The following is a 15,743-nucleotide window of genomic DNA, read 5'->3' as shown; positions in this document are numbered from 1 at the left end:
CAGCACGCCAGGCCTCCCTGTCCATCACCAACTTCCGGAGTTCTCTCAAATTCACGTCCATTGAGTCAGTGATGCCATCCAGCCATCTCATCCTCTGTCGTCCCCTTCTCCTCCTGCCCCCAATCCCTCCCAGCATCAGTCTTTTCCAATAAGTCAACTCTTCACATGAGGTAGCCAAAATATTGGAGTTTCAGCTTTAGCATCATTCCTTCCAAAGAACACCCAGAACTGATCTCCTTTAGGATGGACTGGTTGGATCCCCTTGCAGTCCAAGGGATTCTCAAGAGTCTTCTCCAACACCACAGTTCAAAAGCATCAATTCTCAGTGCTCAGCTTTCTTCACAGTCCAACTCTCACATCCATACATGACCACTGGAAAAACCATAGCCTTGACTAGACGGAACTTGTTGGCAAAGTAATGTCTCTGCTTTTGTAGTTGACATCTAATCTTACCACATTTGGTCAGAAAAGATGCTTGAAATGATTTCAATATTCTTGAATTTACCAAGGCTAGATTTATGGCTCAGGATGTGATCAATCCTGGAGAACATTCCGTGTGCAATTGAGAAAAGTTGAAATTCATCATTTTGGGGTGAAATGTCCTATAGGTATCAATTAAGTGTAGCTGGTCCTCTGTATCCTTTAAAATTTCTTTTTCATTGCTAATTGTCTGTTTGGTTGATCTATCCATAGGTATGAGTGAGGTATTAAAGCCTGCACTATTATTGTGTTACTGTTAATTTCCCCTTTCATACTTGTTAGCATTTGCCTTATATACTGAGTTGCTCCTATATTGGTTACATACATATTTTAATTATTATATCTTCTTCTTGGATTGATTCTTTGATCATTATGTAGTGTCCTTCTTTGTCTCTTTTCACAGCCTTTATTTCAAAGTCTGTTTTCTCTGATATGAGTATTACTACTCCTGCTTTCTTTTGGTTTCCATTTTCATGAAATATCTTTTTCTAGCCTTTCACTTTCAGTCTGTATGTGTCCCTTGATTTGAGGTGGGGCCTTTGTAGATAGCATATATAAGGGTCTTATTTTTGTATCCACCCAGCCAGTCTTTGTATTTTGTTTGGGACATTTAATCCATTTACATTTAAGGTAGTTATTGATAAGTATGATTCTGTTGCCCTTTACTTTGTTTTGGGTTTATGTTTATAAACCTTTTCTGTGTTTCCTGTCTAGAGAATATCCTTTAGCATTTGTTAAAGTACTGGTTTGGTGGTGCTGAATTCTCAGCTTTTGCTTGTCTGTAAAGCTTTTGAATTCTCCTTCATATTTGAATGTGATCCTTGCTGGGTATAGAAGTCTGGGTTATAGTTTTTCTCTTTCATCATTTTAAGTATGTCCTGCCATTCCCATCTGGCCTGAAGAGTTTCTATTGAAAGATCAGCTGTTATCCTTATGGGAATCCACTTGTGTGTTATTTGTTGTTTTCCCTTGCTGCTTTTAATATTTGCTCTTTGTTTTTGGTCTTTGTTAATTTGATTAAAATGTATCTTGTGGTGTTTTGCCTTGGGTTTATCCTATTTGGGACTCTGTGGGTTTCTTGGATTTGGGTGACTATTTCTTTCCCCATTTTAGGGAAGTTTCAATATTAACTCCTCGAGTACTTTCTCTTGCCCTTTCTTTTTGTCTTCTTTTTCTGGGACTCCTACGATTCGAATGTTAGGGTGTTTAACATTGTCCCAGAGGTCTCTTGGGTTGTCTTAACTTTTAATTCTTTGTTCTTCTCGGCTTCATTTATTTCCACCATTCTATCTTTCACCTCACGTATCCTATCTTCTGCCTCATTTATTCTACTATTCGTTCCCTCCAGAGTGCTTTTGATCTCAATTATTGTATTATTCATTATTGATTGACTCTTCTTTATTTATTCTATGTTCTTGTTAAAGATTTCTTGCATCTTCTGAGTCCTTGTCTTTGGTCTACTTATCTGTAACTCCGTTTTGTTTTCAAGATTTTATATCATCTTTACTATCATCATTCTGAATTCTTTTTCAGGTAGACTCCATATCTCCTCCTCTTTTGTTTGGTTTGGTGGGTATTTATCATGATCCTTTACCTGCTGAATATTTCTCTACCTTTTCATTTTGTTTAGATTGTTGTGTTTGGGGTGGCCTTTCTCTATGCTGGAAGTTTGTGTTTCCTCTTTATTGTGGCACCTGCTCCTCATGAGTGGAGTTGGACTAGTGACTTGTCCAGGTCCTGGTTAGGGAAGCTTGCTTCTGCATTCTGGTGGGTGGAGCTGAATCTCTTCTTTCTGGAGTGCAATGAAGTGTCCAGTAGTGAGTTTGGGGTGTCTATGATTTTGGCATGGCTTTCATCTGCCTGTCTTCTAATTCTCAGGGCTGTGTTCCTGCTTTGCTGGAGAATTAACATTGTATGTCTTGCTCTAGAACTTGTTGGCCTTTGGGTGGAGCTTGGTTTCAGTGTATGTATGGAGGCTTTTGGGTGAGTCTTTTCTATTAATATTCCCTGGAATCAGGAGTTCTTTGATGTTCTCAAGTTCTGGAATTAAACCTCCTGCCTCCCACTTTAAGTCTTGTTCTTTCAGTAGCCTTAAGACTTCTCTATCAATGTAGCACAGATGATGAAACATCTAGGTTAATGGTGCAACAATTCTCCTCAGCGAGGGACACCCAGAGAGGCTTACAAAGTTACACGGAGAAGAGAATAGAGAGTAGGGAGATAGAGGTGACCTGGAGGAGAAGAGAGGTTGTCAAAGGGGGAGAGAGCAATCTAGCCTTTAATTAATTCCCTAAGTGCTCTCTAAAGTCTGGAAAACCCAGAGAGATTCACAGAGTTAGAAATATAAGAAAAGAGGGAGGAAGGAGATAGAGGTCACCAGGAAGATGAGAGAGGGAGTCAAAAGGGGAGAGACCAATCTAGCCAGTAATCAGTTCCCTAAGTGTTCTCCACGGCCTGGAACGCTGAGAGAGATTCACAGAATTAAGTAGAGAAAAGAAGGGAGAGGGCAGAGATAGAATTGACATGGGGGATAAAAGGGACTGTCAAAAGGGCAGAGAGCAATCAAGCCAGTAATCACACTCCTAATTGAAAATGGATACTGAAGATTAGATTCTTAAAAATACAAAATTGATAACAAATACCAAAAGCAAAAAAAAAAATAAAATAAAAATAAAAATCTAGAGTAGAGGTTAGACTCTCAAAAAAAAAAAAAAAACACTAAAAATACAAAACAAAATCAGTGGAAAAATTATATATATATATATATATATATATATATATGAAATTTGATTTAAAAATAGGGTCTTTTTTGAAAGGTTATAAAAATGAAAATTAAAGGAGTAATAAAGAACTTAAAAAATATTGAAAAGTAATAATAGTAAAATGTATCCAGTAATTTCTCTGGAGTTGTTGAGGGCAGTGTGGGGTCAGTTGAGTTTCAGATAGTTCCTTGTTCCAGCTTGTACTTGTTCTCAAGGTCTATAGGCCCCCTCCAATGCTTAGTTAGTGTAAACTACAGGGTTTTAATCTGTTGCTCCTGTCACTTCTAGAGCATTTCCCTTTTCTTTGTTTATTTTGGCTTCCTCTGTTTGCAAGTCTCTTCAATGTCTAATTTCTACCCTGACACAAGGGGGTGAAGGTGGTCACTTATTTAGGCTCACATGTTCAGTTGTGTTGTGGGGAGGAAGGCACATTGCAAAGAAATATCGCTGGTGTGTGTGGGGTGTGCTTGCAGTGTATTGACCACACTGGGTTCGCCACACCTCAAGGTGGCATGTGCTTCCTGAGTCTCCACTGCTCAGGTTCCATGTTGCTCTGCAGGGTCACTATCCGAAGCAGGCCCTGCCTTTCATGCATTCCCCAGGTCTAAGCTACTCAAGTTCTCGGATACTCTGCAAGGGCACAGACTCAGTTAGGTGTACGTTTTGTGCCTTTCCCAAGTCCAAGCAGCTCAGAAGCCCAGGTGTTTGGTGAGATCACTGTCCCAGGTGGACTGTGCATCTTAATCACCTCCCCATCCTGGCCACTAGGTTTCTCCCATGTGCTGTGAGAGCATTGTCTCAGGTGTGCTATGTGTCTCCTCTGGGGAGGTGATCTCAGGTTGTGACCCTCCTGTTAGATGTCAACCGTCCAGGGTCCCAGGAAGATGTGGTTAGCAACTAGCAGCCTGCTCACAGTTTGGTGGAGGATGCTGGTCTCTGGGGCCTAGTTCGTACAGCCACCTGCCTTCTGGCTCTGGCTGTTGCATGCCTGCCTCTTTGCCTCTGGTGTGGGAATGAGGCCTGTACACTGCCAGATAGCTCTCCTTTGGTATTGGCTCAATCCTTTGTTCTGTGACCAGGCCAGGCTTCATATTAGAGCCTTTCAAGGGAAAGTTCTCTTTTTATTTCCTCTCTCTCTGGTGATCTCATCGTTTGGGTTACTATCTCACGTTAGGTCCCTCACATTGTCCTCAGGGCCCTCAGGCCAGGTCCTTACCCTAAGCACCTATTATGCAACCCGTGCCTCCCTGTCCAGCCCTCACTTACTGGTGTCAGACACTAGTGTCTGGGCTACTTCTTTGCTTGCAGTTGTGGTTAGGTGCATATTCTGTGAGTTTTCTTTTTTTTTTTTTTTTTTCTCCCAGTTATGTTGCCCTCTGAGATTCCAAAACCCCTCACAGACTAGCCTGTGAGAGGATTTCCTACTGTGTGGAAACTTCTCCTCCTTAAGGACTCTCTCCAGTATGGATCTCCATCCCTACATCTTTTGTCTCTCTTTTTATCTTTTTATTTTGTCCTACCTCCTCTCAAAGACAATGGGCTGCCTTTCTGGGTGCCTGGTGTTTTCTGCCAGCATTCAGAAGTTGTTTTGTGGAAGTTTCTCAGCATTCAAATGATGTTTTGATGAATTTGTAGGGAAGAAAGTGGTCTCCTTATCCTTATCCTCAGCCATTTCCCCTTTTTTTTCTTTTTAAAAATTGTGAAAGTCAGTCAGCTACACGAACATTTATTATACCTCTAATGAAAAGTAGATTGTCTTTTGACTAGAGTAGCCAGATCCGCCTCTAAACCTTCTAAAAAGGTAGAGCTAAGCAAAGGATCATTTTGGTAGAGAATGATTCAGGTTTCAAGCCAGAATATTATTTAATTTTTTTTCAAATCTTTCATAATAGTTCACAATTGATTCATCCAATATTTGCTTGTTCTGTTGAATCTGTCCAGTCTACATTTTTATTGGAAAAAGCTCTGAAATAAGTTCACGGAATTTCCAAGGTAATTCCTTGTATTCAGTGTGAGCCTGTGGTTCAAAATTCATTAAGGGGTGTCTCCATCCTGCTTTCTTTATTAATTCCTTAGCTTTGCATTCAGAAACAAACAGCTTCATTAATTGATATAGATCCAAAAACCCAGGTTCATAGATTTGGACAGTCAATTCAAATTCCTTAGCAAATCCCAATGGATCCTGACTTGCATTGGGAAATTCCTTAGCCAAGGCTTTAAGTTCTGCTTGAGTCCAAGGTGTGTACCTAAACACTAAGGACCATTCACTTCTTCCTTTAATAGATTTCTCCTTAAAGGGAGCTATAATAAAGTATGATTTTTTAATGCTCCTTTACCAGGGAAGAGGGCAGCAGGAGTTGAAATAGTAAAAGAGAAAAAGAGATCACATCTGGGCTAGGCAATTCAGATACAATACAATGTGTGGGAGGAATTCTTTAAAGCAATTATCTTTCAATTAAAAAATTAAAATTGGAAAAAAAAGAATGTGTGGAAGGGGCAGAGGGAGAGTCAGATTTGGAGACAGAGTGCTTACAGCCTTTTTGGTTTTAATAGTTTCAAGAGAAGTGTCTAGATACCTATCAAAATAAGTATTCCATTCAGTCTGTTTGATCTTATTGATGGCTTTTTAATTAATTTATTATTATTTACTTTTTATAACTGTGCATACAAAAATATAAATTTTAGAATGTCAAAGTAACCACAACTTGACCATTTTAGATTGAGATTTTCTTTAGTGTAATTTCCCCAATTAAGTAGGTATTTCCAAGTATGTTTTTTATGTACACAACCGTGGCTGGGGTCTAAGTTAGAAGCTTGCTTTCTGATGCCCCTACTTTTTGTGTTTTAGAGACTCTATTTCCCTTTTTAAAGTTGAATTTGTCAGGGATAAAATTTACTATTGAAATTGTGTGGTAGGTCAGTGTGAAATGGACGAGGTCCTTGCCCCGCTACCTGCCTTTTGTCTGTGGAAAACTTAAGTCAAATAATAAGTTTAATAAGAGAAGCAAGAATGTGAACACAAAGGAAAACAGTCAAAGGAGACTATATAATAATAATAATGTAGTCTATAAGCACAGTCAAGGACCTTTAGTTCTTTCTCAAGGGCTATAGATAATATTGCAAACCACATCCTGTCAGCTGTATTATAGATACCAAAACACCAAGTGGAGAAGTTTACTACAGGATGACCAGACTGTACTCAGAACTTGAGCTGCCACAATTCCGAGAATTGACCTCAAAGAAATGGGAACAAGTGCATCCTGTAACTGAAGATTAACTGTACCTAAAGCAACCAAGATGATGCTAGTCAGACCACTGATGACCAATTGAAGATGACTGTTAGAGATGACTGCTCTTTCTACATGAACTTCCCCCAACCCACCCTTACTCTGTCTATAAAAGATCTCACTCCTTGCTTGTCAAGGGGTGGGGAATCGGCCTTTGGACAGATGTATGTCATCCCCCCACCCCTCACCCCAGCTGCTGGCATCTGAAATAAAGCAAACTTTCCTTTCCACTAAACTGGCCTGTTTACTGGCTTTTGAGTGGTGAACAGCCAGACACCCCACACCTCCTTTCAGTAACAAGTATGCTGTTTGTGAGCTTAACTCCTCTAAGCACCACCTTAAAATTGTTTCAGCTATATTACGTGTCTCAGTTTCTCCCTTTGATGGTCTAACATGCTGCAGGTGCTTGTATCCCTGAATGGCCGATTCTTATCCATGATCCCTGAATAAGCAATGTTTTAATTAACGAGTAGGTTTCCCTATGGAACCATTGGATGGTATGAGGACTCTGCATCCACCACTCCTATAAATTACTTGGTCATCTGAGAAAGGCATGACTGGCCAGGAAATGTCTTGTCTTTTTTTTTGGAGCAAAGCTTTCATGCAATATCTTCACTTTTATCCCTTAAAATTCTATTAAGGCAACCAAATTGAGGAAAAGTATCAGATCAACTTCTTACTGAACTATTCAGTGCAGACCACTCTGTCTCCTACAACTGAGCAAATCCTGGTGTCTTTCAATCAGCCACCCCCTGAAGTAACTTTCATCTGGGTGTGTATTCCTTAGTATCTTTCAATTGGGAAGGAGAAGGTACCTGCTATATACCACCAAATAAAACTCAGGATCATCAACCAATATGGGATATCTGAGTAATAGGAGAGACTTACCCAAATTAATCTGTAGTCTCTGAGGAGGTTGGACAGGCACAAAGGGCCACTGCTGATACCAAGGCTCCAGATCCTTATAGGGTTCAGGAAAGGGGAGAAGTCCATTTTGGGTACTGTAGTGGTCACCATAAAACTCAAATTTAAAAAAAAAAATGCACGTGAGAGTTGCAAGTTAAGTTTTATTTGGAGGAAAATTAAGACTATATCCCAGGAGGCAGCATTTCAGATAGCTTTGAGAAACTTTTTCAAGGAGGCAGGGAGGAAAGTCTATACACAAGATTATGTCGAAGAGGGAGTACATGCAATCAAGCACATATTTTTTTCAGAGGGTTTCTGCCAGTCATGAGGAGAATAAAGAATTTTAGTACTTTTCCAGATATGAGGAGATACAAGACTTGGGCTCATAACATTGGCTCCTGAAAACATTTAACTATCTGAAGACCTATTCTGCAAGTTTTCCCTGAGCATAGAGTGCCTCATTTCTGCACTCCACCCTGAACTCCTTTAAAGGGATGTGGAAAATCAACAGTTGAATCAGCAAATGATGTATTCTTTACAGAGATAGATGACAAATCCAGTGGCAAGTGCCAATTTGTAGTTGACACTGCCAATTTGTAGTTGACATTTTATAGGTCACTACCTGAAGGAGAGCACAGGGGAACATTTTGTCTCCTGAAGACCTTATAAATCATTTTTTAATTTATTGTAGTTGTATTGAGGCAACTTTTAATTTTGTTATCTTGTCAAATCATTCAAAAAAAAAAAAAATAGGTGGAAAGAGAGTTAGAAAAAGCAGAGGGTTTGCAATGAGGTTTGTGTTTTAGTAAAGTTCCAACTTAGCCATTCACTAACTGTCTGGCAAGGCAATTTGCTTCTCCAAATCTCAGTGTCCTTACCTGGAAAATGAAGATAGCAATACTTGCAGAAACTATATCATAGGACTTTTTTTTTTTTTTGAATGAGTTAGTAGTTATGAAATCATATACAAGCTCATATGTATATCTTTTAAAGTAAAATGTTGACTCAAGAGTTAGTCATTGAGGAAGGACAAGACCATTATCATCCTAGTAACAAAACCAGGCAAAGACATGATAAAAAAGAAAATTACAGGACAATATCACTTTGATCTCTGCAAGGTGATCAAACCAGTCAATCCTAGAGGAAATCAGTACTGAATATTCATTGGAAGGACTGATGCTGAGGCTGAATCTCCAATAATTTGGCCACCTGATGTAAAGAGCTGACTCATTGGAAAAGACCCTGATGTAGGGAAAGATTGAGGGTGGGAGGAGAAGGGGATGACAGACAATGAGATGCTTGGATGGCATCATCGACTCAACGGACATGCGTTTGAACGACCTCCAGGACTTGGTGATGGACAGGGAAGCGTGATGTGCTACAGTCCATGGGGTCACAGAGTTGGCCATGACTGAGCTACTGAACTGACTGACTGATCATTGATGAACATTGATGTAAAACGTCTTAACAAACTTCTACCAAACAGAATTTAACAACACATTAAAAAGTCCATATACCATAATAAAACTGTGTTTATTCCATGGATTCAAGAATTGTTCAATATATGTAAATCAAGCAATGCGATACACCATATTAACAAATTTAAATAAATAAATTTTATAATACTCTCAATAGATGCAGGAAAAGCTTTCAACAAAATTCAGGACCCATTTTTGATAGAAACTCTTCAAAAAATGGGCATAAAAGAACTTACCTCAATATTATAAAGGATGTATATGATAAATCCACAGCAAATTATAAAGGTCATATATAATAAACCCACAGCAAACATTATTCTCAATAATGAGAAACTGAAAGCATTCCCGCTAGGATCAGGAATAAGACAAATGTGCCCACCATTGCCACTATTATTCATCATAGTTTTGGAATTCCTAGCTATTGCAAGCAGAGAAGAAAAAGAAATACAAGGATTCCATATTGGAAAATAAACAGAACTTTCATTGTCTGTAGATGACATGATACTATGCATAGAATATCTTTAAAATATTATTAGAAAAATTCTAGATCTAATTGGTAAATCTAGTAAAGTTGTAAGGTACAAAGTCAATACACAAAAATCACTTGCATTCCTATACACTAACAAGAAAAATCGGAAACAGAAATTAAGGAATTAATCCCATTTACCATTACAACAGAAAGAATAAAATACCTAGGAATACATGTACCTAAGGAAACAAAAGAGTTGCATACAAAAAACTATAAAACACTAATGAAAGAAAACAAAGACAACATAAACAGCTGGAGAGATTTTTCATGTTCCTGGGTTGGAAGAAACAATACTGTGAAAATGAGTACTACCAAATGCTATCTACAGATTCAGTGCAGTCCCTATCAAATTGCCAATGGCATTTTTCACATCAGTTCAGTTCAGTTCAGTTCAGTCGCTCAGTCGTGTCCGACTCTTTGCGACACCATGAATTGCAGCACGCCAGGCCTCCCTGTCCAGCACCAACTCCTGGAGTTCACTCAGACTCACGTCCATCGGTTCAGTGATGCCATCCAGCCATCTCATCCTCTGTCGTCCCCTTCTCCTCCTGCCCCCAATCCCTCCCAGCATCAGAATCTTTTCCAATGAGCCAACTCTTTGCATGAGGTGGCCAAAGTACTGGAGTTTCAGCTTTAGCATCATTTCTTCCAAAGAAATCCCAGGGTTGATCTCCTTCAGAATGGACTGGTTGGATCTCCTTGCAGTCCAAGGGGCTCTCAAGAGTCTTCTGCAACACCACAGTTCAAAATCATCAATTCTTTGGCACTCAGTTTTCTTCACAGTCCAACTCTCACATCCATACATGACCACAGGAAAAACCATAGCCTTGACTAGACAGACCTTTGTTGGCAAAGTAATGTCTCTGCTTTTGAATATGCTATCTAGTTTGGTCATAACTTTCCTTCCAAGGAGTAAGAGTCTTTTAATTTCATGGCTGCAGTCACCATCTACAGTGATTTTGGAGCCCCCAAAAATAAAGTCTGACACTGTTTCCACTGTTTCCCCATCTATTTCCCATTTAGAACAACAACAACAAAATCACAATTTGTATGGAAACACAAAAGACCTGTAGTAGCCAATGCAATCTTGTGAAAGAAGAATGGAGCTGGAGGAACCCACCTTCCTGACGTTAGACTATACTTCAAAACTACAATCATTAAGACTGTATGGTATTGGCACAAAAACTGAAATATAGACCAATGGAACTAGATATAAAGCCCAGAGATAAACCCACACACCTATGGGTACCTTATCTTTGACAAAGGAAGCAATATACAGTAGGGAAAATGTAGACTCTTCAAAAAGTGGTGCTGGGAGAACTGGACAACTGAGTGTAAAAGAATGAAAGTAGAACACTTCCTAACAACATACACAAAGATAAACTCAAAATGAATTAAAGACCTAAATGTAAAATCAGAAACTATAAAACTCCTAGAGGAAAACATAGACAGAACACTGCATGATATAAATCACAGCAAAATTCTCTATGGCCCACTTCCTAGAGTAACGAAAATAAAAACAAATAAGTGGGACCTGATTCATCTTAAAAGCTTTTTCACAGCAAAGGAAACTATAAACAAGGTGAAAAGAAAACCCTTAGAATGGGGGTACTCTTTCTACCCCCTTCTGATGCCTATTTCAGAAGCTTTCTCTATCTCCTTTATACCTTAGTAAAACTTTATTACACAAAAGCTCTGAGCCATCAAGCCTCGTCTCTGGCCCTGGATTGAATTCTTCTCCTCCGGGGGCCAAGAATCCCGGTGTATTCGCGTGATTCAACAACGACCTTTCATCTTGGGAGCTCATCCAGGATCCTTCAGGACAAGATGGGCCTGATAACCTATGTGAGCTTACTTCTGCTGACTCCAAATATCCTGAGTCTGCCGTTGGATCCTCAAGACAATGTCTTCCTGTCCTGGGCTCACTCCTATGCTGCATTCCACAATCGATCTAACTGCTGGGTCTGTGGAGCGCTCCCCTCTTCATCAGTGGAAGGCTTCCTGTGGTGGACATCCCCACTTCAAGGAAAAGACTTTCTCCAACTCTGTGAATACCTTCGACAACAATCACATGCGATGCCTCTTCTTCATCTGATGACATCTACCAACCCTGAAATGGACTGGTGCAACACTTTGTACTCTAACTATGGACATAATGTTTTAAAAACTTTTAATTTTGATTATACATTGTCTCGGTTCAATGACTATTTTGCTACATATAAGGTAAATAGGTCTAGATCTAATGGTTTTTTACCTGACTTTTATCAAATATGAGATGAGGTTACATGGCTAACTCCTGAAAAAGGACGTTTAATATCTACTGCCTCTATATGCTGGGAACAAACAGAGCCATCCCCAAAAGTTAGCCAACAACTTAATTACAATGATTGGAAACAATTGGGATATTTGTCTCAGGAAACATGCAATATAATCATTCCCGTGTTTTCCAATCCCAGTTCAGGTTCTCCCTTTGTCTGGCCAGGCACAAATTGAGACTGGATATCTCAGTCGCGCTGGCTTGCTCCAAACGAGACTTATTAGATATGTGGCTCTTACCTATGGGCATGGCTTCCACCTGGTTGGATAGGGAGAGGCACCCTGGGTCTAGCCTTTACTCATGGCTTTATATTTTCAGAGCTTCCAAAAATGCCTGCTAATTTACCCCACCTTAAAACTCGGTGGGCAAGGTCCGTATTTCATTGGTATGATTATTTGGTTACAGCGTTTGTTCCCTCTTTGAGAACTACAGATGTTATGTTACGAGTGGATGCTTTGACTAATTTTACTCAACAGACATTACAAGATTCTCAAAAGGCTATTTCAGCTCTTAATGCTGAACAAGCACAAATTAGAAAGGTGGTTTTACAAAACAGATTGGCTCTAGATATTCTGACAGCTACACAAGGAGGAACTTGTGCCATTGTTCATACCCAATGCTGTACATATATACCTGATATGAGCACGAATGTTACTCATTTTACTAACCACATGAACAAGATGATTAGGGCCATGGGTACTCCTGAAGCCTCAATTGCCTCACTTTGAGAAACGTTAACTAGTTCCCCATGGTGGACAACTATCTTAATTACAATAATTCTGGTTGTTTTGTTCTTGCTGTTTGCTCCCTGCATCTGTAATTGTATAACTGGATTTGTTTCTAGCCGCATGAAAGCTTTTAAGTTACAAATGGTGCTGAAACTCCTGCTACTGCTGTAGCTTCCTCCAGCTACTATTTGGGGCCCCTGGATCAGATATCCTCAATATGAGGATTAGGAAAATATGTTGCCTCACCAATTTAGGGACAACGCCCCTTGTCAGCTCGAAAGTAGTTATAAAATGAGAACGACGCCCCTTTTCCCTAGACAACATAATTCTCCTAAAAAAAAGGGGGAGAATGAGAGAGTCAGTTCCTAGACAGGTTGATAGGGAGTCTAGGGGTCCCCAAGGAGAGAGGGGTCTGAAATTCTCAAGGAAAAAGAAAGGACAAACTTTTTTCTTTCTCCACATTCCTTAAGATTATATACCAATAATGTATCCTGCCTAAGGACAGTCTTTAGATTCAACCTTCTATTATCTTAAAATGTTAATTATGAGAGTAGACCTGGTCTTTACAAGGATGTATCTTGCCTGAGGACAGTGTTATCTTAAAATGTAAATTATGAGAGTAGGTCTGATGAGGTCTTTACAACCTCCAGATATTCTTTGGATTATATAACTTCATTGTTAACACTAGCAAGCGGGTACTCTTTCTACCCCCTTCTGATGCCTATGTCAGAAGCTTTCTCTATCTCCTTTATACTTTAATAAAACTTTATTACACACACACACACACACACACACAAAGAAAACCCTTACATGTATACCTGTGATGGATTCATTTTGATATTTGGCAAAACTAATACAATTATGTAAAGTTTAAAAATAAAAAAAAAAGAAAAAGAAAACCCTTAGAATGGTAGAAAATAATAGCAAATGAAACAACTGACAAAGGTTTAATTTCCAAGATATACAAGTAATATGGATGCCATCAACAGATGAGTGGATAAGAAACTGTGGTACATATGTACAATGGGGTATTACTTAGCCATATGAAGGAACATATTTGAGTCGGTTCTAATGAGGTGGATGAACTGAGAGTCTAATATACGAAATGAAGTAAGGTAGATAGAAACAAATGTATTTATATGGAATCTAGAAAGATGGTGCTGATGAACCTATATGCAGAGAAGGAAAGCAGACACAGACAGAAAGAACAGAATTGTGGACACAGTGGGGAAAGAGAGGGTGGGGCCAATTGAGAGAATAATATGGAGTCATGTACACTACCATACATAAAGTAGATAGCCAAACGAGAATTTGCTGTATGACTCAGGATACTCAGACTGGGGCTCTGTAACAACATAGAGGGGTGACATGGGGTGCGAAGTGGGAGGCAAGTTCAAGAGGGATGGGTCACATTTATAAATATGGCTGCTTTGTGTTGATGTATGGCAGAAACCAACAAGATATTGTAAAGCAATTATCTTTCAAATGTCATTGTCTAATAGAGGTCCAGGCACACTATAGGCAATCAATAAATCTTTCTTAAATTAAAAACAAAATAAACATAATAAGTAAATTTTAAAAAGTTAATGATTGTGAAATGTGAAGATATAGAAACAAAGCTTAGCTGTTGGGCTAGGGAACTGGTAACAATTTAGGTATATTCTGCCCCATAGAAGAATCACTGAACTCCCAGGTACCTGAAAGATATAGATAAAGGCCTGACAGACATTCATAAGTTGGTTTTCCAAAAAGCAGTCCCCCTCCAGATGAAAACTGCTGATTACAAGACCCTAGACTGGTTGAAGACAGAAATTGATGATACTTGAAACTTCAACTTTTCAATAATCCAATGGATGTTGGCAATTTGATCTCTGGTTCCTCCGCCTTTTCTAAATCCAGCTTGAACATCTGGAAATTCATGGTTCACATATTGCTGAAGCCTGGCATGGAGAATTTTGAGCATTACTTTACTAGCGTGTGAGATGAGTGCAACTGTGTGGTAGTTTGAGCATTCTTTGGCATTGCCTTTCTTTGTGATTGGAATGAAAACTGACCTTTTCAATTACTCTGACCACTGCTGAGTTTTCCAAATTTGCTGGCATATTGAGTGCAGCACTTTCAAAGCATAATCTTTTAGGATTTGAAATAGCTCAACTGGAATTCTATCACCTCCACTAGCTTCATTTCTAATGATGCTTCTTAAGGCCCACTTGCTTTCCCATTCTGGGATGTCTGGCTCTAGGTGAGTGATTATACCATTATGATTATCTGCATCATGATCTTTTTTGTATAGATCTTCTATGTATTCTTGCCACCTCTTCTTAATATCTTCTGCTTCTGTTAGGTCCATACCCTTTTCTGTCCTTTATTGAGCCCATCTTTGCATGAAGTGTTCCCTTGGTATCTTTAATTTTCTTGAAGAAAACTCTAGACTTTTCCATTCTATTATTTTCCTGTATTTCTTTGCACTGATCATATTGGTTTGATTGTCAAAAAAGCAAGAGAGTTCCAGAAAAAACATCTATTTCTGCTTTGTTGACTATGCCAAATCTTTTGACTGTGTGGATCATCACACACTGTGGAAAATTCTGAAAGAGATGGGAATACCAGACCACCTGACCTGCCTCTTGAGAAATCTGTATGCAGGTCAGGAAGCAACAGTTAGAACTGGACATGGAACAACAGACTGGTTCCAAATAGGGAAAGAAGTATGTCAAGGCTGTATATTGTCATCCTGCTTATTTAAGTTATATGCAGAACTTATATACATCATGAGAAACTCTGTGCTGGATAAAGCACAAGCTGAATCAAGATTGCCAGGAGAAATATCAATAACCTCAGATATGCAGATGACACCACCATTATGGCAGAAAGTGAAGAGGAACTAAAGAGCCAAAGAACCTCTTGAAGATAGTGAAAGAGGAGAGTGAAAAAGTTGGCTCAAAGCTCAACATTCAAAAACCAAGATCATGGCATCTGGTCCCATCACTTCATGGCAAAGAGATAGGGAAACAATGGAAAGAGTAACAGACTTTATTTTTGGGGGGTTCCAAAATCACTGCAGATGGTAACTGCAGCCATGCAATTAAAAGACACTTACTCCTTGGAAGAAAAGTTATGACCAACCTAGACAGCATATTAAAAAGCATAGACATTACTTTGCTAACAAAGGTCCTTCTATTCAAGGCTATGTTTTTTCCAGTACTCATGTATGGATGTGAGAGTTGGATTATAAAGAAAACTGAGCGCCAAAGAA

The 15,743-nt window shown here is 39.1% G+C and overlaps 1 pseudogene; it reads left to right on the top strand.

The window, feature by feature from the left end:
* The first annotated feature begins 11,236 nt into the window (after nt 1–11,236).
* Nucleotides 11,237–13,282, top strand: LOC133242451 (endogenous retrovirus group PABLB member 1 Env polyprotein-like; annotated as a pseudogene).
* The last annotated feature ends 2,461 nt before the right edge of the window (nt 13,283–15,743 follow it).

Source organism: Bos javanicus, chromosome X (genome assembly GCF_032452875.1).
Source record: "Bos javanicus breed banteng chromosome X, ARS-OSU_banteng_1.0, whole genome shotgun sequence".
NCBI lineage: Eukaryota > Metazoa > Chordata > Mammalia > Artiodactyla > Bovidae > Bos > Bos javanicus.
Note: the sequence above shows the minus strand (reverse complement) of the source record. Positions and strands in the feature narration are given on the sequence as shown.